This window comes from Phyllobates terribilis, unplaced genomic scaffold, assembly GCF_046119375.1.
Source record: "Phyllobates terribilis strain yellow unplaced genomic scaffold, ASM4611937v1 Scaffold_4__5_contigs__length_816908805, whole genome shotgun sequence".
In the NCBI taxonomy this organism is placed as follows: Eukaryota; Metazoa; Chordata; class Amphibia; order Anura; family Dendrobatidae; genus Phyllobates; species Phyllobates terribilis.
Genome location: NW_027362764.1, coordinates 405,381,892 through 405,402,857, shown reverse-complemented (window position 1 = coordinate 405,402,857; position 20,966 = coordinate 405,381,892). Strand labels below are relative to the sequence as shown.

The window sequence follows — 20,966 nt, the reverse complement described above, 5'->3', positions numbered from 1 at the left end:
TGATACAATAGAAAAACAGAACTTATTATTTGGTCCAGAAACTTTTGCTTCCAATTACAGACTTCAGATGTTTCCTGTAGTTCTTGACCAGGTTCGCACACACTGCAGCAGAGATTTTGGCCCAATCCTCCATACAGACCTTCTCCAGATCTTTCAGGTTTCGGGTCTGTCTCTGGGCAACATTGAGTTTTAGCTCCCTCCAAAGATTTTCAATTGGGCTCAGGTCTGGAGACTGGATAGGCCACTCCAGGACCTTGAAATGCTTCTTATGGAGCCACTCCTTAGTTGCCCTTGCTGTGTGTTTCAGGTCATTGTCATGCTGGAAGGCCCAGCCACAACACATCTTCAATGCTCTTATGGAGGGAAGGAGGTTGTTAGCCAAATCTCACGATACATGACCCCATCCATCCTCCCTTCTATTCGGTGTAGTCGTCTTGTCCCCTTTGCAGAAAAGCACCCCCAAAGTATGATGTTTCCCCCACCATGCTTCATAGTTGGGATGGTGTTCTTAAGGTTGTACTCATCCTTCTTTTTCCTCCAAATACGGCGAGTGGAGTTGATACCAAAAAGTTCTATTTTGGTCTCATCTGCCAACATGACCGTCTCCCATGCCTCCTCTGCATCATCCAGATGGTCACTGGCAAACTTCAAATGGGCCTGGACATAGGCTGGCGTGAGCAGGGGGAAATGGAATTCCCTGCAGGATTTTAATCCATGACGGCGTAGTGTGTTACTATCGGTAATATTTGAGACTATGGTCCCAGCTCTCTTTAGGTAATAGACCAGGTACTCCCAAGTAGTTCTGGGCTGATTCCTGACCTTTCTCAGAATCATCCTTATTCCAAGAGGTGAGATCCTGCATGGAGCCCAGACCGAGGAAGATTGACAGTTATCTTGTGTTTCTTCCATTTTCTAATAATTGCGCCAACAGTTGTTGCCTTCTCACCAAGCTGCTTGCCTATTGTCCTGTAGCCCATCCCAGCCTTGTCCAGGTTTGCAATTTTGTCCCTGGTGTCCTTAGACAGGTCTTTGGTCTTGGTAGGTGCAGTTAATATAGGTAATGAGTGCAGAGTAGGAGGGCTTATTAAAGAAAAACTAAAAGGCCAGAATTCTTGATGGTTGGTAGGTGATGAAATACTTATTTCATGCAATAAAATGCAATTTAATTATGTAAAAATCATACAATGTGATTTTCTGGTTTTTATTTTCAGATTCTGTCTCTCACAGGTGAAGTGACCTGCGAAAAAAATTACAGACCTCTCCATTCTGTGTAAGTAGGAAAACTTGCAAAATCGCTTGTGTATCAAATACTTATTTTCCCCACTGTGTATGTGTATATATATATATATATACATATATATATGTATGCAGTCCACTCATTTTTTTAATTTGGTGTAGTGGACTACTAGATTTGTATTTATATTCCTGATTTTCCAAGTCAGACAAGTAATGATACTATAATGTTATTATGATAATATAATTTTGTAATTATTCCAGGTTAACATACTGATCAATAATCAATAGTACCTATTTGTAGCAACTAAATAAGATATAAAATAGAGAACAAGAGTTCATGCTACTAATAAAATAACAAACGTTATTATGTTACATTTAATTAATAAAAAACAAACACATGCACTGTATCAATAGTGACAAAAGCAAATGGGCATTCTTGCTGGAACAGTGAAAAAATCCCAGAAAAATAGGGTCACAGTTGCTGCTCGGGTGCAATGATAAATGGATAGGGCATCAATGTCTGATCGGCCAGGGTTCGGCACCTAGCACCCCCGCCAATCAGCTGTTATCGGTGGTGGCAATGGGCCACGGCTGTGTGCTTGCCCCCCATGCTAAAAGTTGCCAGCCAGCCCCTGATGCCCATCATTACTACTGGCGTACACAGATGAATCAGGCCCATAGTCATCTATACAAATATGGCAGAAAACTTCATCAAACGTGAAAAGAAAAATTGGATTGTGGCTGAATGATACATCTACACAGCCGAACACAATTATTAAAGGGTCACGGCTTTAAAGTCAAAAGCTGTGTAAAATAATCTTATTACATAACTTGTTAATATTAATGGCCTTGATTTGGGGGCAGGTAATCGTGTGGTAACACAGACCTGCTACCATTATCACACATATTCGGTCTGTATCTAGAATTATTATTAAACATTACTACATATAAGATCCCTCTCTATCACATACCTTCTCTGTGGTGGGACGCAGAGGTCTGGATGTGGCCACTGGCACGCTCACTGTTTGTTGTCATTACTTGGTATCCCTTGGTTTCCTTTTCTCGTTAGTCTTGTTAGTTGGTGCCATAGCAACCGCTGGAATCTGATCTGCCCTCACTGGTTCCAGCTGGGAGTCGCTTTATGTGCAGGCATTACAATGAATGGCTTCTGGGGTCCCAGGCGCCTCTGCTTTACTGGTCATTTATTCTTCAGTGTGAACGTGTGCTGATTGATACATTTCTAGATACAGACTGTATGTTATGCTCTGTGCCAATACAAGGAAGCCTTGGTTGCCATGAGCAAGTCTGAATGTACACAGACTGGGGCTGGCCATGGCTACTGACCTGGGCCCGTATCCCAGCAATGACAGTACATAGCTCCAGGCCCTGCGCACACCTCTAACCTCTATTGTATACCTATACACACCCACATGTAGGACATTTACTATATTTTCATTGTACTCATGTAGCTCAGGTTTACTTTTTTCTTTTTAACTCGTTCATCACAGGCCTATTTTTTATGTTCATGAGCAGGTAAATTTTGGATTGTTTTCTACATATAGATTTAAGAACCTTAAATATTTTTTTTCTCTTTTGCTTATTCAAAATTTTAAGTGTTTTTTTATATATATTATGCATATTGTACATTATTTTTTGTCTTGTCAGTTTTTATATAACTTTTGTAGTAGCACAGATAATATTTTAATTTGCGTTCCCTTGTCTGTTAAAATTATTTTTGTATATAGAATATATACTGGAAAGCAAGAAACTCTGGTTTGAAATTACTTTTTTATTTTTGTCTTATTTTTCCTTGTTTTGCCTTTTTTTTTTTTTTTTTTTTTTTAATCACAATGTGAGGTGAGCAGGGCTGGTGATGACATGTCGATAGATATTTGCTGGCGATCGTGTGTGAGGGTCAATTATCGCTCCCTTGTCCTATTAATTAGAATAGGACGGTTGCACGATACCTACCTGTTACTTAGAATCGGACAGGGGCACAATACCTGCTATTCACACAAGAGGCTGCAGACATCTGTAGAAGTAACATCACTGACCCAGCTCACCCCTAATGAGAAAGTGAGGAAATCTGGATTATTCCTTTAAGCCAGTATTTGGTCAGTATTTTATCTCAGGGGTGGGAGCCAAAACCAGGAGTGGGTGATAAATGCAGATTTGATGACTTGTTTCTATTATACCTTTTCTCTGATTGTTCCTCACCTGGTTTTGGTTCCCGCTCCAGAGAAAAAATACTGACCAAATACTGATAGTAGTGCCATGGCTCCATTATTTGGTCAGTATTTTTTCTCAGGCGTGGGAGCCAAAACCAGGTGAGGAACAATCCGAGAAAAGGTATAATAGAAATAAATGTAGCAATACTAACCAAATGCTGACCAAATACTGATAGTGGGGCCGTGGCCTAAGGCTAAGTTCCTTCAATGAGTATTTGGGCTTTTTATCCGCAGATTTTTTGTGCACGAAACATTATTAGCCTATTCGGCTACGTTCCCCCGATGAGCTTTTGGCGAGTTTTTGATGTTGCAGAAATTCTGCACTTATTAAATTAGGTTACTTGCGTTTTTTCACTACGTTTTTGTGTGCGTGTATTTTACATGCGTTTTTATCGCACTTTTGAGGCTGCGTTTTTTGTCTCTTTGTTTTTGGTGTATCATGCTTTAAATAATGCTGCTTTGTTTTTGATACTTCCTAGTACTTGGCTTTGACAAACCTTTATTGACATATATAGGTGTAGATTACAGGCGCTTTTGATGCGTTTCCACTATGGTAATGCACAAAAAACACATGTGCATTTTTTTTACCTGCAGATTTTCCGTATCTAATGCAAGTCTATGGGGAAAATCTGCACACAAAACTCAGCATACCCGCAAGATAAATTGACATGCTGCGGATTTGAAACACGCACTGCAGGTCATTTTACGCTGCGTTTAAAAGAAGCCCCGTGGGTATGACATATAAATCTCATCCACTTTACTGGAACTGTAAGCTGATGCGTTTTGTACATTCTCGAAGCCATTCACAGAATGCTGCAATTGTTTTCGCATGAGAAAATAATCGTAGATGTGAGCGGCCCCAGAGTTTAACATTGGGCTGAGTGCAATCCGTTATTTTTTTTCAAGTTGCACTCGTCTGATTTATTCACAAATGTGAGGGGGCCCTTAAAGAGAACTTATAACGTCAGAAAACTCTATTTACATGCTTAGACTACGTTCACACTATCAGTATTTGGTCAGTATTTTACATGAGTATTTGTAAGCACACGTGCGCCACTTATGCATTTTTCAACCACTCCTGGTTTTGGCTTACAAATACTGATGTGAAATACTGACCAAATACTGATAGTGTGAATGTAGCCATATGGTGCAGCTACTGGGAGAAAATGAACTAGTGTGACGGGTAGGTACTGGACAGATGTTTTAAAGCATCCAGCATCTAGAGGGGTTAACAGGTTGCAGCTAGGGAGAGTGGTCAGGGCTGCCCCAATAAGGATTGGTAAAGTCAGTGTTGTGTTGGAGAGCAAGCTGGAAGGATGCAAACCTCTTCACCAGGCTGATGGAGGGCCTGAGATTCTCTTAGGCTATGTTCACACATTGTGTTTTTGCTGCGTTTTTTTTTCTGCAGCAAAACCTCATCTCTTGCCAGGATTTTTCCTGCTTTTTTGCTTGTTTTTTCAGCGTTTATTTTTGTTTTGTTTTTCACTGTCCTTTTGTCTCTTTTATGCATGTATGTAAAGTTCTGTGGAAAAAATAATAATTTCATTCTGGTTTCAGCACAAAAAATGCTGAAAAACCTGACACCTTCGTTTTTTCAGCATTTTGTTCACCACCCAATGCTTTCAATGGGTGAAAAAACGCTGAAAGAAGTGACATGCTCTATTCTGCAAAAAAACACGCAAATCACAAAATACTGATCAAATGAAAACCAAGATGTGTGCATGAGATTTCTGGAATCTAATAGACTTTGTTGATACTGTAAAATGCAGATGAAAATTTGCATAAAAAAACGCACCAAAAAATGCTGAAAAAACCATGATGTGTGCACATATCCTTACTGCGACTGCCCGTTAGTTGCTAGGAGTAACTGCTCAAGAAGGAAAGTGGAGCGGCAGCTGACTGTTTCAAAACAGAGGACAAGGAATGAACACCACGTCTAAGGGCTGGATTCTTCCTTCTGTTCTACCCCCACTTCACTGCAAAGAAGGTAAAGTGTGGCACTGTGGACACGGACGGCTGTGGGTGCAACGAACTGTGTTTACTGAAGAGACTATCTGTATTGAACGCCTGTTGCTAAAGAGACTTGTTTTATGTGCTGGACGTGCACCTTCATTAAATAATCTTGTTGAACTATTACCTGAGACTGTGTCTGGGTGTCTGTGCCTGAAAGTTAATGCATCTCATGACTGTGGAAGCTACAATCAATGGTCGCCCTGAGTAACAGTTCCCCCAGGATTCCAAGAATTCATGGAACCAGTATAGTCCCTAGATAAGCCTAGTGGCGTACTTGTAACATTAATTTCCTGGGATCCGACGGTTTTTAGTCATGGTGGATGTATGGAGTGATTACTGCCAACATTCACATCACAGCTCACAGGCAGCTATAAGCATGCCCCGACACTTTGACAGCCATCTTTGCAAAGATGTTCTGCAGAGTGAGCTGTCAGAGCGCATGACATGTACAGCCGCTCCATACATGCCCCTATGACTGAAAACCATCGGCTCCTGGACTGCTTCAATAAAACATTAACCTGGATGTTAATCTTAAATGTCTAATAATAACTCACGCTGAGACAGCTCTGTTGGGTAAACCAGTGGCCACAGCTTTATTAAAACCTGATCAAAACCATCATTTATGCCCTTATAAAGAAACATGCCTGTCACTGATAACCAGTGAGCATATAGTTTAAGGGCCAAAATTTTCTGCTGTGACAATTAGCACCATCATAACTATGGCGACTCTGAGGGTTCAGTCACCACAGGGGTACTGCACCTCAGATAGAGGTGTGGTATCTCCTCTTCCAGGTAAGGATGGAGCATTTCTCGGGACCCTACTTTACCACTCAACACTACACCACTCCTGTCCTGTAGGGGGCCTAAATGCACCAGGGTGCTGCCCCGGCCCGGGATAGAGGAAATGGGGGGGAACCAAAGATAGGGGGAACCATGTAGTGGGTGAGGGTGGAGGACACACTTTTAGGAAACACTTATTGATTCATATTTAATCTACGGCCATCTTTGGTTCAAGGTCCTTTGATTGTGGTCTTCTGTCAGGGTCCAGCAAGAGTCTGTAGCTGGCGGAAGGTTCGCGGTCCTCGTACTCTGGCCTTGAGACGAGAAGCGGGTCAGAGTTAACCACTGTCTCTACCCGGTCAAGGTCCTGACCTAAGAAAGCCTCGGAGGGGAGCAGAGGAGATAGGCTCCACAGGCAAAAGGATCCCAGGGGGTATGGACGGAGCAGAGTCGCCACTTGTATTCTTTATTCTGGCCTAGTCAGAGGGATTCCTGCTGCAAGAGGGGTGATCGGCCCCCGATATCTGACTTTGTTACTTCACGTCTCAGTCGGAAAAGCCCGGAGGCTTAGTGGATCCCAGGGGGATACGGACAGAGCGGAGTCGCCACCTATATCTCTCACACTGCGTTTATCCAGTGGGACCCGGCCTTACACCACGTTCGAACCACACATAGTCAGGAGAAGACTTAGTGGCAGAACTTACCAAGGAGAGGAACACACAACCAGAGGGTTCTCGACAGGTGCTCCTGATCTACCTGGGAAGTGCTGAACCCCCCCTTCCTGGTGGCCGCAGTACGCCGGGTGTAGCGGAGAGAAGCTTTGCGGCTAACGTTCATCTCAAGTGAGAAAAGATCCGGATGACTTCACACACCGCCTCAGCCTGTTATTTCCCGCACGGCACTGCTCCCACCATCCCTCCTCACACTGCCCTGAGGCCTGCTCCGCCTGTGGGGAGCCGTCCCGTTTTAGCTGCCCATAACATCAGCCTCAGTGGACTGTTGCAGCGCTGGTGGCCTTCACCAGAAACCACAGGTGGCGTAGTCGAGCAAACCACTCATCCTAAAAGAAGCCCATTATTTTTAATGTGACAGCCATGGGCACAGAACGGGTCTAGGCCATGACTGCATCCCCCGCAACACCTACACTGACCCGGCTCCGAGTAACCCCATTTCCCAGGGAGGGCGAGGCGTCACATACTTGGCGTAGTCGGCAGGATTGCGTGCTCACAGCAACGGAAGAAGTTAATCCCCATTGCCGACGGATACTGTGCGCCTTTTCACAAAAAGACTGTCGCTTCACACTTAAAGTGGCGCCGCCCAAGAAGAACGGACGCCATCATGTGCAAAAACAACAGCAATCAAAGACCTCCCATCGTGGGCCTAGTTCCCCAATGGCGCCAAAAGTGCCGACCGCCCCCTCCAGCAGAGACTGTCCGCATAGTAGTGTCCGTCAAGACGGATGGGACGTCCCAAGGAGTGCCCGTCAGCCAGCCGCCCTGGAGCCGCCCCGAAAAGAGGAGGAGAAAGAGACTGCACCCAGCAGCAAGGATGGAAGCAGCAAAGGAGATGTCCTCCGTCACTGGTCCACCTGCTGCTACCTCCCTCAATATGGAGGGAATCCACTTGACCGCGGAGGTGGCCGAGTTCCTCCGTGGTGAAACGCAGGACCTAACCCGGAGGGTCGAAGAGGCCCAGCGATTGGCCGCTGCCGAGTGGAGAGAGGATGTGCTGCGGAGGATCAAGGCCCGCCGCCAGAGCTCGTCGCGCCTGACAATTGAGGCCCCAGCCCAGGCGGAGGAAGCCCAGGAGGCCCTGTGCAGCCCAAGTTTGGGTAAGACTGAAACCCTTATCCCGGGCGCGGGGCGCACCGAAGCCCTCCTAAATATCCTGCCGGCACCCCTATCCCCGGGCGCCATCGTATGGGAGCAGCTCTTGGCTCCGGAGGCCGAGGCCCAAGCCACCGCCACACCCGGAGGCCTGCTTTGCCTCCCGACCCCTGATCCGGAAACGCCTGCACTAACCTGGGTGTCCACCTGCCCCAACCCGGACTGGTCCGCGCCAGCAGCAGCCCCCGCTATTGCCGCTCCCTGCACCTCCGGTCACCTGCCCGGCGGCAGAAGAATATGCCTGGGACAACCAGGAGGGCGACCTGATGGGCTTCCCCCAGGAGACCTGGTCCGAAGCGCAGAGGCAGGAGGAGTTCCGTAGAAAGGAGCTACTCCAGCTCGACAAGGAACGGCGAGGGAGGAGGATCCGCTGCGAGCGCCTGGAGGTGCGCACCAAGGCTGCCAAGTCGCAGGCCCGCCAGGCGGAGGCCACCCGTCCAAGCCCCCTGGGAAGAAGGCCTTATTGTGCGCTTCCACCAGGAGGCAGGATGGGGCTTCATTCGGAGCCCACAGTTCAGCCGGGACGTCTTTGTCAACAGGCGGGACGTCGAGCCACGGCTGGAGCAGGGTCACCCAAGCCGGAACCTCTACCCGGGTGTTTTGGTATCCTACACTCGCCACCACGGGGAACGTGGGTGGTATGTGACGCGCCCCCTGGGCCGTGTGTGGGGGAATACCCGGAGCCGGGTCTCTGTGTAATGCTGGGGGTTGTAGTCTCCGTGGCGGCGACCCGGTCCCGTGGCTCAGGGTGGTCAAACCAGTGGCGGATCTGTTTACTTGGTTTTTAATGTTTAAATGTCCGACTACGCAACCCGTGGATTGCGGTCACTGAGAACCGCCGCTGCGGGGCAGACCGCTGAGGCTGAAGTTGTGTGCGCAGCAGAGTATAACTCCCCATGGGAGGAGTATAGCCTCAGGGCAGTGAGTGCAGATGGTGGGGGTGATGGTGCGCGGGAGCAACAGTAATGACTCAGAGTCCAGTGATGCAGTCCAGGGTCTTTACTCACAGTTTTACACTCCAAGCCACTTCTGCAGGTAATGGCTGCCCACATCGTACTATGCTCACCAGGTGAGGGGCTCGGCCAACTCCCAGGTACCTTTGGAATGCTTTTCAGGACCCCCTTCGTGTGTCCTTTCTCTGGCCCGTGGTACCCCACAATTGACCACGTTTCTGTCCAGCTGCCTCGGGCCTTGGCGGGCAAACGTATGTTCCGTTTCCCTGGGCCCTATATGGTGCCTTCCTAACGGGTGTAGTGAGGGGCCGTAACACGTGCAATGCCGAGGCCTCCGGCTACTAGCTGAGGGTAGTTGCTCTCCTCCACTAGATGAGGGATCTGGTTCCCTTTCTTGGCCTGACCCCCCTACTCTGGTAGCAGCGGGCATACGGAGGCGACTGGCCGGGCCGCACCCCTGGGGTCCCTTCACTCTACTCCTGGAGCCTCCTCCGCTCCTCTCCTCTCCTTTCCTCTCCTCAAGGCCCAGGCCTTGTGACTTGGCCTGCCCGCGGAGCAGAGCTCGTACAGAGCCCCTGCTCCTAGTCTTCTTCTCTCTCTTCTCTTCCTCCTCTTTCTTCTGACTCCAAGATGGTGCCCACCTTATATACTCCTCCTTCCAGTGCACCCTGGATCTACTCTCCCCACCCACACACTACCGGGTTCCTTCTTTCTAGGTGTTCCCTCCCCCCACTCCAGCCAGGGACAGGGGCAGTTGTGCTCACTCTTGGGAGCATTGTCGCCCTGCCCCCCGGAAATGTGGTGTAGTGCATGTGGTTGTTAGGGTCCTGAGCCACACTCCATCCTTACCTGGAAGTGAGCTATCACACCTCTGGGTGAGATGCAATACCTTTGTAGCGACCGAGCCCTCGGGGCGCTACATACGCCCTGGATGTCCACATGGTATTCAGGGAGGATGCCCCCACGCACCCAGTTACAGAGGACCGGTCAGGCTCGGTCGGCAAGAATGAGCCTTTTCCCCGGTGGGGATACCACTTCTAAGCAGCCCCGGAGGATGCACCTCCTTTTTGTTTAAACTTTTGTTTATATGTTCCTTTTTACACCCGGATTCTGTTGAGATAGACATTTGTCCCTGCGGACGCTAAGCAGTAGACAAACTAACTTTGTAAATAGTTTGCACCTATTTAGGTGCTCCCTTTTGGTTTTATGCAAAAACCACTTCTACTACTACCTCAGAAGCAAAACCTGTCTAGTGTGGCTCTACTGGAGGTCCAACTCAGGATCTCCATGCCCTGCAGCCACCCCAGGGCCTACGTTGAGGGTTTGGGACAGGTCCCTCATGCTGCTGAACTGACACTTTCTGCCGTATTTTCTACAGTACTGTTTACATGCATGGTGTCTCTTTGATGTTTTCTATATTTATACTATATATATATATTATGCAACGTTAAAAGTGTCCAGACCTCCCATAAAGGGAAGATTGTTTTATTGTTACAAAAGCATTTAAAATTTGAATGTCTATACCAACTCTTTGCTCTTTTGCAGCCCGCGGACATGCTGTGTTTCACCAGGGGGGAATGTGGCGCCCCTGAGGGTTCAGTCGCCACAGGGGTACTGCACCTCAGATAGAGGTGTGGTATCTCCTCTTCCAGGTAAGGATGGTGCATTTCTCGGGACCCTACTTTACCACTCAACACTACACAACTCCTGTCCTGTAGGGGGCCTAAATGCACCAGGATGCTGCCCCGGCCCGGGATAGAGGAGATGGGGGGGGAACCAAAGATAGGGGGAACCATGTAGTGGGTGAGGGTGGAGGACACACTTTTAGGAAACACTTATTGATTCATATTTAATCTACGGCCATCTTTGGTTCAAGGTCCTTTGATTGTGGTCTTCTGTCAGGGTCCAGCAAGAGTCTGTAGCTGGCGGAAGGTTCGCGGTCCTCGCACTCTGGCCTTGAGACGAGGAGCGGGTCAGAGTTAACCACTGTCTCTACCCAGTCAAGGTCCTGACCTAAGAAGGCCTCGGAGGGGAGCAGAGGAGATAGGCTCCACAGGCAAAAGGATCCCAGGGGGTACGGACGGAGCGGAGTCGCCACCTGCATTCTTTATTCTGGCCTAGTCAGAGGGATTCCTGCTGCAAGAGGGGTGACCGGCCCCCGATATCTGACTTTGTTACTTCACGTCTCAGTTGGAAAAGCCCGGAGGCTTAGTGGATCCCAGGGGAATACGGACGGAGCGGAGTCGCCACCTGTATCTCTCACACTGCGTTTATCCAGTGGGACCCGGCCTTTCACCACGTTCGAACCACACACAGTCAGGAGAAGACTTAGTGGGAGAACTTACCAAGGAGAGGAACACACAACCAAAGGGGTCTCGACAGGTGCTTCTGATCTACCTGGGAAGTGCTGGTGGCCGCAGTACGCCAGGTGTAGCGGAGAGAAGCTTTGCGGCTAACGTTCATCTAAAGTGAGTAAAGATCTGGATAACTTCACACACCGCCTCAGCCTGTTATTTCCCGCATGGCACTGCTCCTACCTTCCCTCCTCACACTGCCCTGAGGCCTGCTCCGCCTGTGGGGAGCGTCCCGTTTTAGCTGCCCATAACATCAGCCTCAGTGGACTGTTGCAGCGCTGGTGGCCTTCACCAGAAACCACAGGTGGCGTAGTCGAGCAAACCACTCATCCTAAAAGAAGCCCATTATTTTTAATGTGACAGCCTTGGGCACGGAACGGGTCTGGGCCACGACTGCATCCCCCGCAACACCTACACTGACCTGGCTCCGAGTAACCCCATTTCCCAGGGAGGGCGAGGCGTCACATAACCATAAATCACCATAACCGAGGGGGAGGAAGGGAGGGTGGGTGTTGTCCTCAGGTCAGAGGTGGAAAAGAGGGAGATTTTCTAGCTCTCAACCCTATATACCCCTTTATGACCCGCCCTCTTTCCCAAAGCAAATCCGCTCCTTTAGCCTCCTTTAAAATCTCATCAACACATCCCATTTTCCAACCTTTTAACTCTCGTAGTCCCTGGCACCTTCACTAATCATTATGGTCATATCCCCCAACTTTTTAAGAACAGAAAGATGGACACATTATGCGGCGCACATAGCGCGCCGCGGCAAATTTTGGCCACGCCCCTTGCCACACCCTAATCCACGCTCATTTACAATTTCTTTCTCCCCTGGCAGGAGCTGATGTCAGAGGGGCGCTGGTAATGAGGGGTATTCAGCAGACGCCCGAGACGGCATGGTGTAGACCCAAATTCAGGACTGTCGGTTGTATCTGGGGCAATTGGGACTAGAGATGAGCGGATGGATTCCGGGGTATCTAGTCCTGGTCACTGGTACCTGGCAGATGGATAGGAGACCGTGAATCTCTAACCATCCGGTGTCCCTGGCGACTTTTGATCATCCAGGGCAGCGCGACATCATCTGTGCATCCTGCTCATCTCTAGTTGTGGATAATTTTTTGCTCCCTCATTCGCAGTCGGAGCCACCAGAACTTTCTCACCTTTATGTAGCTTCACTATACGATATCCGGCTTTCTAGTATCTCTAAGGCCGTGTTCACACGTTGCAGAAATACTATGTTTTTTGTTTTCTGCAGGATCCGCACAAAACACCACAATAAGAATCAAAGCTTTTCTGTACTGCTAAAAAGCGTTAAAACCTCTGCTTCATATCTGCCCCAAAATCGCATCAAATAAGCCGGAAAACGCATAAAAGAAACGCAGCAAAGACGCCATAATCAGAAGATTGTTACTGTGCCGTGTGGTGCGGACACCTGCAGAAAAAAAGCAGCAAAAAGAACGCAGCATTTACGCTACATGTGAACACGGCCTCAGCATTACCACTTTATTACATTTTTATGGATTTTATAAAGAAAAACATAAATGACGCCATTTTTTTTACATCCTTTACCGATCCCCATAAATCTGATTACTGTGTTGTGCGGGTCGTTACGATTACAGGAACACCAAATATGTCCGTGTTATTTGCTGATTTGTGATTTTATTATTTAAAAATAAACGCATTAAAAATAACTTTTTTTTTTATTATAAAGAGTATTTCATTATTATTTTTAGTAATTTTATAAGATGAAAAAATCTCTTAGGGTATGTGCACACGATTCGGAGCCGCTGCGGGTTTGATGCTGCGTGTTTATGCAGCATCAAACCCGCAGCGACCAGATGTTACAGCATAGTGGATGGATTTCTAGAAATCCCATGTCCACTACGCGTTTCCGTACACCCGCGGAAATTGACATGGGGCGCGTCTTTCCAGACCGCAGCATGTCAATGTCTCTTACGGATCCACGTGCAGGCTTTCTCCATAGACCTAACATCTATGACGACAGTCCGCAGGTGAAAAAAAAATAAAAATGGCTCATTGGCATATTGAGCGGAAGCCAACGGCGGCTATACCGCAGTGTCGGGGCCGCAGGCTGGTAAGCATTGTGGTTGTGACGCCTTCCCTGAGCGGTGGGGTACCCGGAGTCGGGCCTCTTGCTGATGTTGAGGGGATGCAGTCGTGGCCTAGACCCGTTCTATGTCCAGGGCTGTCACATAAAAATAATGGACTTCTTTTAGGATGAGTGGTATTTCGACTACGCCACCTGTGGTTTCTGGTGAGGGCCACCAGCACTGCAACAGTCCACTGAGGCTGGTGTTATGGGCAGGAAAGATGGGATGGCTCCCCACAGGCGGAGCAGGCCTCAGGGCAGTGTGAGAAGGGATGGTGGGTGCAGTGCCACGCAGGAAATAACAGGCTGAGGCAGTGTGTGAAGTCATCCAGTTCTTTACTCACTTTTGATGAACTTTAGCCGCAAAGCTTCCCTCTGCTACACACGGCGTACTGCGGCCACCAGGAAGGGGGTACAGCACTTCCCAGGTAGATCAAAAGCACCTGTCGAGACCCCTCTGGTGTGTGTTCCTCTCCTTGGAAAGTTCTCCCACTAAGTCTTCTCCTGACTGTGTGTGGAATGAACGTGGTGTAAGGCCGGGTCCCACTGGATAAACGCAGTGTAAGAGATACAGGTGGCGTAGGCCGCTGCGTCCGTATCCAACTGGGATCCACTAAGCCTCCGGGCTTTTCTGACTGAGACGTGAAGTAACAAAGTCAGATATCGGGGGCCGGTCACCCCTCTTGCAGCAGGAATCCCTCTGACTAGCCCAGAGTGAGGTATACAGGTGGCGACTCCGCTCCGTCCGTCTCCCCTGGGATCCTTTTGCCTGTGGAGCCTATCTCCTCTGCTCCCCTCCGAGGCCTTCTTAGGTCAGGACCTTGACCGGGTGGAGACAGTGGTTAACTCTGACCCGCTCCTCATCTCAAGGCCAGAGTACGAGGACCGTGTATCTTCAGTCAGCTGCAGACTCTGGACTCTAGCAGAAGGCCACAATCAAAGACGAAGATCACAATCAAAGACCTTGAACTTAAGGTGGCCGTAGGTTAAATATGAATCAGTAAATGCATCCTAAAAGTGTGTCCTCCACCCTCACCCACTACATGGTTCCCCCTATCTCCTCTATCCCGGGCCGGGGCAGCATCCTGGTGCATTTAGGCCCCCTACAGGACAACAGTGGTGTTGTGTTGAGTGGTAAAGTAGGGTCCAGAGAAATGCTCCATCCTTACCTGGAAGAGGAGATACCCCTGTGGCGACTGAACCCTCAGGGGCGCCACATGGGCACATACCTGGATTCTCCCTGTAGAATAAAAATCCATACATTGCACACAGCAGTGTATTTCTAGAAGTTCTATCAGCCTAGTCATAGTCTGCAGTACAGATCAAGTACATGGAATCCTCCTCATTACACCACTGGAGCTTGTGGCTCAGCACACGAAGGCTCCCATCTCTCTGTAAGAAGGTTGTGAGTTCAAGATCTGAGTAGACACTAAAATAAAAAAAAAAATTAATTGCTTATTATTGTTTTTAATACTTTTAGGCTACATTACCATGATCAGAAACAGCAGCGCTTTGAACACAGTGTATTCTCGCTGCGTCCAAAGCCCTGCGTTCTAATCACGCAGGTAAATCCGCATGTGTTCACTGAACCACGTGGAATTACCGCATCTAATGACATTCTGTTGTGGAAATTTCATAGTGGAGACCAGCGTCTCTGTGACACCCCAGGGGTCTGGTTGCCACAGTAATAGAGATATTATGTCTGAGAGCAAGTGAGAGGTTTCTCTGGTCAGGATCCCTAAACATGCAACACGGTCCGCCCAGACCTGGGAGGGGAGGAATCTGCCCTTTTAAACTGGGTCTGGGGCGGGATTAGAGCAGTCAGAGTGAAGCTGCAGACAGAGTCAGAGTCTGGAGAGGGAAAGTGAGATCAGGAGCTCTGGAGGAGCAGTAGCTGTAGTCCAGGGGCTGGAGCTGAGCAAAGCTCGCCCTGGACGAAGACACTAAAACCGGACACAGGAGTCCGAGGCTGTGGGGACTGATATACACCCAGCAGCAGAAACCAGCTGGCAGGGGATTCCAGGTCCTCTGGCCATAGAAGCCCGGAGGCTCAGTCACAAAGAAGGGACCAGAGCCGCCATCCAGGAGCGGAGGCTAACAGAAGGCCCCAAGTCACCAGCCATACGGGTGAGCACCACACGGTATACTCAGGGACGTGGGCTACTTGTAACCGCTGACCGCAAGGTAGCCAGGAAGAGTGCAGATAAACGGGGAGGCCTACAACTCCACCTGGCCAGGGGAACTCCTGCTTGCTCGCAGACTGACCAGGCCCCTTATACTAGCCAGTACTCCCGGGAGGGTCTGCCTTGTACCATCAGTAAAGACCCTGAACTGCACCTCCCGTCTCTGTGATTCCTTGCCGCTCCTGCACCATTAGCACTGGGACCCTCAGACCATCACTCCCATCATCTTCCACATTAGCTGCCCTGAGGCAATACTTCTCCCGTGGGGAGTCATCCCATACTCGGCTGCGCAAACAACATCAGCCTCAGCGGTCTGCAGCGCAGCGGCGGTCCCCACTGACCGCAATCCACGGGTGGCATAGTCAGACACTTATTACAATACAAATAGACTGCCACTGGTTTGACCACCCTGGGCACGGACCGGGTCACCGCCACACGGAGACTACAACCCCCAGCATTCTACAACAGACCCGGTTCCGGGTTCCCCTGCACAACACAGGCCCAGGGGGCGCGTCAACTTTGGCGTAGTCGGCAGGATTTCGTGCCCGCAACCACCGGGTACTGCGTGCCTGAAAAAGAGACTTTTATACTTACCTGTGGTGAAGTTTCCCGCTGTCCGGAGTCGTTTCCCACCATCCGGAGCCGATTCCCGCCATCAGACGCCATCTTGGACCGTTTCCCGCCGTCTTCTGCCTTCTTCCCGCCATCCGCAGCTGCTTCCCGCCTTCGGACGCCATCTTCGGGACGCCGCACGGGAAGAAGAGAGGCGTGGACGCCGAAAGCGCGCGAGATCCGAAGCTCCGCCCCACGCTCCGCCCCACGCTCTGACGCTGCGCAAGGTCCTGGAAGGGAGGAAGAGCGACGCTGACGTCATCGGAGCGCGACGCCAGGTCCTCAACCCCGACGATCGACTGCGGAGCCGCGGCCTACGGAAGAAGAGCATCGCAAGGTAGGCCACGGTCCACTATGGGGGAGGAGGATGCCGGACACCGAGGGGAGCTCCACAGCCACCGCCAGCGCAACCGCTGCAGCAGTCATGCCATTCACCATGCCCTATATCCCGGGGGCAACCTGGCTACCCCAGTACTCAGGGGAGTCACATACTCTAAATGACTTTAGAGAAAGACTGGATAGCCTCTTCCAGGTGTACCCCCTCACAGAAGAGCAAAAAGTGAGCATCCTGGTGACCCAATTAATCGGGGCAGCCCAAAGGGAGGTAAAGTCCTGGCCACCTGGGAGGAAGAGGACTGTCAGAGGCATACTAACCCAGCTGAAAGACACATTTGACACCCGCACCTCAGCCGAAATAAAATTAAGATTTTATGGGTGCAAACAACGGGCACATGAGAGTATAAGAGACTATGCTCTAAACCTACAAGAGGCCCTGAGAGCCATTAAGCAGGCAGACCCTGACAGCGTGGGAAATGAAGATAAGCTGTTGACTGAACAATTTATTGAGGGTCTACTGTGCAATGCCCATCGAACCCAGTTGCGGGCAATGGCCTTACAGGACCCTGACCTGGACTTTGCACAGTTCAAGGACAGAGCCATCCGGGTGCTCCGAGAACCGGCACCAGGTGGCACTGTGACCCACAGGCCCCCTGCTATCACTTACCACCAGGAGACGGCGCCCTTGTCTGCAGGGCCTGTGGGAGCTGATGCGCAGGCTTTAAACAGTGACCCGGCTACAGACCTGCACCATCAGGTCCAAGAGCTGACTAAGAGCGTTGCCGCGCTAACCAGAACTGTGCAGTCTTTACAGGTCTCTTCTCCAGGAAAGATCCAGCTGGCATCCGGACCGGAGGACGTCCCGTGGCGCCGACTGAGGAGGACCCCACCGGCCAGAGGAAGACCCAGCGACAGATACAACGAGGACGGACGACCCATCTGCCGCCGCTGCAATCAACCCGGACATGTAGCAAGGTACTGTCATTTAAACGGGCACAACCTGGGGTAGAGGGCCAACCCCCAGGCATAAGACCATCAGGCCCATCAAACTGGCGTGATAAATACGTAGGGGGATGTCCAATCTTGCCTGTGGTACTGGATGGCATTCCTATGAGTACCCTACTAGACACCGGGTCACAGGTCACCACCATCCCGTACGTGCTCTTCAAGCAGTACTGGAATGACTCGGACATAACCCGCTACCCAGATGACGACCTGAGTATCATCGCCAGCAATGGTCAGCCCGTGCCGCAGGTGGGATTCAAAGAGGTGACCATTAAGATCGGTAAAGTCGAACTGGCGGCACAAGGACTGATAATAGTGGACATAGACCGTCATGAGAGTCACCCTAGAATAACCTTGGGAACTAATGTGATTGAAAATTGTCTCGCAGAGGTGATTCTCATTTTACAGCAGGTTGCCAAGAACGCCAGTTCCGGCCAGCAGCGTGTGCTCCAAAAAGAGATCCGGGCACTGATGAAGCGGCAACAGGTGGAACTATCTCGTGGTGAGATAGGTAGCGTGAGAATGTGTGACCCGTTCCCTATTGCCATGCCCCCAAAAAGTGAGATGATGATTTGGTGCCGGGCAGCTATTGGTCTAAGAGGTAGAGACTACCAAGCAATGGTAGAACCCGTCTACTCAGACAGTAGGCCCACCATTTTGACAGCACGGGGGGTGGTCGATGTACGCCATGGGAGGGTGCCCGTTCGCATCATAAATATCGGGGAGAGAGAAGTATACCTGCCCCGGTATGCCACACTAGCCAAATTGTTCACCATAAACCAGAATTCTGTACAGGCCGTGGAACCCTTGCCTCCATCTCAACCAGAGGAAGGTAACGGCTCTAAGAAACCAATGGAGGACTGGTGTCAGCAACTGCATTTGGGTACTGACTCCACTCCCTCACACCAGAAACAGGGAGTCTATCGGGTGGTTCAGAGTACGAGAGAGTGTTTAGTAAACACCCGCTAGACTTCGGGCGAGTAAAGGGGGTAGAACACCACATCCCCACGGGAGACCATCCTCCCATAAAGGAGAGATACCGACCCGTACCCCCGGCACACTACCAACACGCCAAGGGGATGCTTAGAGACATGAAGGAGGCTGGGGTAATCAGGGACAGCTGTAGCCCCTGGGCAGCTCCACTAGTCTTAGTGAAAAAGAAAGACAACACCATGAGAATGTGTGTAGACTATAGGAAGGTCAACCGTATCACACACAGAGATGCATACCCGTTGTAACATACCTGGCGGCGTCCTTGCATAGTGGTCCATCTCCCACTGTGCAGGAGCGCGCACTTGATCTCCTGTCCAGAATGTCTCTCTGGCTTCCCTCCATGCTGTCTGTTTGTGTCTGTCTCTGCTGCTTAAGGGCGGCGCCCGATCACTTCCTGCTCTTTGTACCTGCTGTGGGTCACGCCCCTTGTGCGTCCTCAGCCTATTGCTGTCTGACACTTGGTATATAGCTCAGCAGCTCCCTTCTATCCCTGCCTGAGCATAGTGGTTTCCTTCAGTGTGTGCTTGCACTCTGAAGGTGCCAGGTCCCGTCTTTGTTCCTTGTCTGCCTTTCCTGGAGGCTGTATTTCCAGGCCTGTCTGAACTTAGTCCTGTATGTCTCCTGCTTTGCGGTATCAGCTCCCGTGTCTGAACTGTGTCCTGTATGTCTCCTGCTTTGCGGTATTAGTTCCCGTGTCTGAACTAAGTCCTGTATGTCTCCTGCTTTGCGGTATCAGCTCCCGTGTCTGAACTGTGTCCTGTATGTCTCCTGCTTTGCGGTGTTAGTTCCCGTGTCTGAACTAGTCCTGTATGTCTCCTGCTTTTCGGTATTAGTTCCCGTGTCTGAACTGAGTCCTTTCTGTGTATCTTGTCTGTCCTGTCTGAACACGCTCCTAGCCTGTTCCTCCCGCCTTCTAGGGGCCGATTACCTAGACCCGCTCCTGTATTTTGTCTGTCCTGTCTGAACACGCTCCTAGCCTGTTCCTCCCGCCTTCTAGGGGCCGATTACCTAGACCCGCTCCTGTATTTTGTCTGTCCTGTCTGAACACGCTCCTAGCCTGTTCCTCCCGCCTTCTAGGGGCCGATTACCTAGACCCGCTCCTGTATTTTGTCTGTCCTGTCTGAACACGCTCCTTGCCTGTTCGTCCTGCCTCTCTGGGGGCAGTATTCCCAGACCCGCTCCTGTATCCCGCTGCAGTGTCGGTCCCCTCCGTACACTCAGTTCCAGTCTGAACTCTCTCCTATCCTTTACCTGTTTTTCCTCTATGTCCGTTCCCTTCCTTTTTCTGCAGAGTCTGAACTTGTACCTAACTCCTGCCTGTTGTCTCTGTACTCCCGTTTGTGAGTTTGTGGTCCACTCGCTACTTCACTGCAAGTACCCTGTGGGTGTCTGGCTCTGTCTTTCCCTTCCTGTCTGTTCCGTGTGTACAGAGTCCTGTCCTGCCCTGCTTCTGCCCGCTGCTCCGGCAGTCCTGTCCTGCCCTGCTTCTGCCCGCTGCTCCGGCAGTCCTGTCCTGCCCTGCTTCTGCCCGCTGCTCCGGCAGTCCTGTCCTGCCCTGCTTCTGCCCGCTGCTCCGGCAGTCCTGTCCTGCCCTGCTTCTGCCCGCTGCTCCGGCAGTCCTGTCCTGCCCTGCCTGTACCCCTCTGCCTGTAATGTTCCTGAGTCCCAGTGTGTACTGGGCCCTATCCCGCCTGTGTTCCTACCTGCTAGTGCCTCCCTGTCTGCACTCTAGCTGTGCTTGCCTGTACCCCCCTGCCTGCTTACCCGCCTGCCTGCATACCAGTCGTGCCTGCCTATACCCACCAGTCTGTGTGCCAGCCTACCAGTCTGTTCCTGTATTCCCCTGTGTGGGTCAACAGCCGTGTCCGGGGTCTGTCCTGGAGTAGCACCTGGTCCCTCTGCTCGGTTCCTCCTTGGTGCACTGGCGTCGTATGCCGTCGTGCGACCCTGGTCGGATCGGGTGAATACCTAGTTACGCCCCTCCAGGCATTCACTCTCCGGCACGGTCCAGTGGAATCACTACCAATCACACGCACACGCCGCTTTGCCCGGGCGTGTGCATAACAGCATGCTCAGGCCATGGTTCCCGTTGAGCCCCACGGCCTTCGCTCTTTGAGAAGTTTTTCCAGCGAATACATGCATTAAAATAAAATAAATAATTTTTTTTTCCCCCTTTAGCTGAGTTCCAGGCGAATTACGCACCGTCCAGATGGATCTATCAGCTTTCGTTCCTGCGGATCCGCCACGTTACTATGGGGATCCAAGACAGTGTCGTGCATT

General features: G+C 50.4%; 1 protein-coding gene across 1 annotated transcript in view; it reads right to left on the bottom strand.

Annotated features, from left to right (window-relative positions):
• The window catches only part of LOC141265457 (dynein axonemal heavy chain 5-like), a 526,560-nt gene extending 524,031 nt beyond the window's left edge, over positions 1-2,529 (bottom strand). Inside the window, exon 1 of the mRNA XM_073678599.1 lies at positions 2,208-2,529. The gene's annotated coding sequence lies outside the window, so the exon portion shown is untranslated. The remainder of the gene's footprint in view (positions 1-2,207) is intronic.
• Positions 2,530-20,966: the final 18,437 nt, after the last annotated feature.